The sequence below is a fragment of the Castor canadensis genome, chromosome 1 (genome assembly GCF_047511655.1).
Source record: "Castor canadensis chromosome 1, mCasCan1.hap1v2, whole genome shotgun sequence".
Lineage (NCBI taxonomy): Eukaryota > Metazoa > Chordata > Mammalia > Rodentia > Castoridae > Castor > Castor canadensis.
This window is the reverse complement of record NC_133386.1, coordinates 2826890-2830229: the sequence shown is the minus strand read 5'-3', so window position 1 is coordinate 2830229 and position 3340 is coordinate 2826890.

Sequence of the window (3340 nt, the reverse complement as noted above, 5' to 3'; positions counted from 1 at the left end):
TTGAACTTGCCATCCTCCTGCCTTAGCCTTCTGAGTGCTGGGATCACAGCTGCGCACCACCAGGCCTGGCTCTTTAGGCTGGGAAGTGTAGAAGTCAAACTCTGGTGACATTCAATCAGATTCTTTAGACTGAGGTCTTTTGTCATTTTGGAGTCTTCAGAGGCTTCTAGGTTCTGTGGGAGAATTTTGTAACTAGGGTTAGGACTCTAAAATGGTGTTTCCAGTTTATGTGAAAACATAACTTGTGCTCATCTCTCCTTCTGAAGGCGTCCTCACCTGTTCAACTCCTGCGTAATGATGGAGTGGCACTTGGGAGCCTGTGGCTTTGTACTGGCTCTGTCGGTCTAAGGTTCCTCGTACTATGACCTATCTTGCATGCTGGGGCAGAACCCTGGAGAACCTGGGTCGGGGTGGCGATCGGTATCCACCCCTCAGGTGTGCATGAAATGGAGGAAAGACTTAGATAAATCACACTTGTGGCCACAATGTCCTGGTCACTAAGTTGATAGCACAGCTATAATTTAGAAAATGTGGCTTTCTTGCCTAAGTTCAGGTGTGATGAAAACAGCACATTAGCGATTGTTCCTGTGCCATCTGTTTACCTGTCCAAAGAGGACAGATGTCACGTGGGACTATGGAGGTCCTGACACTTGAACACGGGGACTCATGCTTGCTAGGCAGGCATTCTGCCACTTGAGCCGCCCCTTTCTGCTTTAGTTACTTTTTGAATTATATTTTTCATTTTTGCCTGGGTCAGCCTGGATTGCAATCCTTCTGCTTGTGTCTCTTGAGTGGCTGGGATGACAGTCACACACCACCACAGTCAGCTTATTGTGTGAGATACAATCTCGCTAACTTTTTGCCTGGACTGGCCTCAAATTGAGATCCTCCTGATCTCCACCTCCCAAGTAGTTAGGATTACAGATGTGAGCCACGGAGCCCAGTCTTTTATTTTTATTATTTTTTTTTGTAATGGGTCTTGCTATGTTGCCAAGCTGGCCGTGAACTCCAGGATTTAAGTGGTCCTCTTGCCTCAGCCTCGTGAGCTGCTGGGACTACAGTGGGTGCCAGTGTGCCAGGCTTGTATTTTGATTTTAGATCACGAATTACAGCCATGAGTGAGGAATGAAGCGAGTGCAATGAAAAGGCGTGGGCTACACACTGCTCCTCAGCCGTCCTGAGAGCCAGCCACTGTCCTCTGCTCTGCACCCTCCTCCTCCTCTGCTGGCTGCCACCTCGGGCACACCATGAGTTTGTGTTTCTCTCTCTCCCTTCTAGAAGAAGGGAGCGATGCTTGCCCAGAGTCAGGGCAGCACTTATGGCTGAGCAGGCCCAGCAATGGAGACAGAAGTTGAAGTGTACACGCGGCGTGGAGAGTCAGGACCAGCGCCAGCCTCAGCCTCTGGACCTGATGGTTGTGAGCTGGGTCCAGTTTTGCAAATGAAGTTTACTCATTTTACCCAGAAGGTCATGGAGCAGATGAAATGTCAAGGGTATGCAGAGCCCTGAGGTCGGGAGACTGCCCCAGGAATTCTGGGACTTCGTGCAGCCACGAAGGAGCTCAATGCCCCTGGGTGCTTCAGAGCTGGGTGCCTTCATGACAGGCCATCGGCTGAGCACTGAGTCACGGTAATCCTCAGGATGGAGGGTGAATGGAGGACGAGGAGCTCGAACCTCCAGAAGATACAGGCACAGCCCAGCCCCCTCTTCACCAGGCTCAATGGATGCCTGGGTGACATCACTTCAGCATTTGGGGACAACAGTGACAGACGGGAGCCACTTACTCTGGGAAGGAAATCTCCATGGCCTCTTGTAAGCTTTTGTCACGGTAGCTTTGGTTCTGGATCCCTTTCCAAGGCCAGTGTGGCAAGCGGGGAGCGTCTCCCTCCTGCCTAGACAAATAGCAGCTGGGTTGGTAACCCTTCCAGATGGTTGGGGTTTCCTAAGTCAGTCCCCAGCTGTGACACAAACATGTCTAACAGCCACCTGGCCACTCCCCATCACCCCACAAGGCTGGGGGCCATGGGGCTGCTGAACACACAGGGCTCCTGCTGTTTGCTGTGCGGAGTTTGCTGTGACAGGGCAAAGCCCCTCCTCTTCCTCTGGTCCCCATGACACGCGGGGCTTGAACGCTGTGAGCAGACCCTGCTCTGCTGCACGTGATGAGGGGGACAGGCCAGGGCCGCCCCGTGTCGAAGTCTAATCCCTGGACCCATGTACGTGGTGGCTTGTGTGACCTCAGCACATCTGAAGAAAGGGCCTCCCGGCTACACAGGGAGGAAGATGCTGTTGGTGACGCGCGTTTTCAATTCTTTACCTCGTGGGCGTGCTTTTCCCCTCTCTGTTTGCAATAAGCAAGGTTCTTACGTGCACCCTCAAAACCAAACACCCCCCCAAAATAACTAGGGAGGGTGCCCTGGGAGCTCCTGGCAGCCGTGCAGGGACGGGAGAGGACCTGAGGGACGGTGACGCAGGGTCTGACCCGCCCTGATGAATGTGCGGGGGTGGGGGTGGGGATCCTGTGGCCACAACGGAAGGTCACACAGAGGACATGAGAGATACCTTGGTTTTTTGCCTCTTTTTTATTTTTTGCTGGTATGAACTCAGGGCCTTTGTCTTGCTTTACCACTTAAGCGATGCCCCAGGTCTTTCTGCCTTAGTTATTTTTCAGATAGGGTCTTAAGCACTTGGACCAAGAGCCTCTACCTATGCCTCCGGAGTGGCTGTGGCTCCAGCTGTGCACCACCTCACCTAGCTTGTTTATTGAGATGGGGTTTTGCTAACTATGCCCAGCTGGACTCCAACCATGATACTCCCAATCTCTGTCTCCTAAGTAGCTAGAATTACAGGTTCGAGCCACTGAGCCCAACCTAAAAGATACTTTTTCCATTCTCATTTCTTTCAGCTGCTAGCTTTCACGCCTCTGTCCCCGCCCCGGAGAGGGGCAGGCGCAGAGGTCTGCTGCGTTCGTTGTGGTGCTTGAATGTCTTCCGCTCCAATGTTCCTGCCTGCACAGAGACCCAACAGTGTCAGGAAGAACCCAGCCCATGGGTGTTTTATGCCAGCCACAAAAGGGTTTGCATGGTGTGTGGTGTGGTGTGGTGTGTGGTGGGTGTGTGGCATATTGGCACAGCTGACTAGGAATTTACCAAATGGGAAGAAGTTAGGTTGGAGAGAGATTTGTCTTATTTCTGTCAAGAAAGTGTGGGCCCTCAAGGCCGGGTGGCAAAGTGCAGAAGGCACAGCAACAACTGTCTCCAGAAGCCAACCCTTGGTGACCTGCTTTGCTGCACAACACGACTGTGCATTGTTTCCTGCCAGTGCCCTGTCCCAAGAGTGC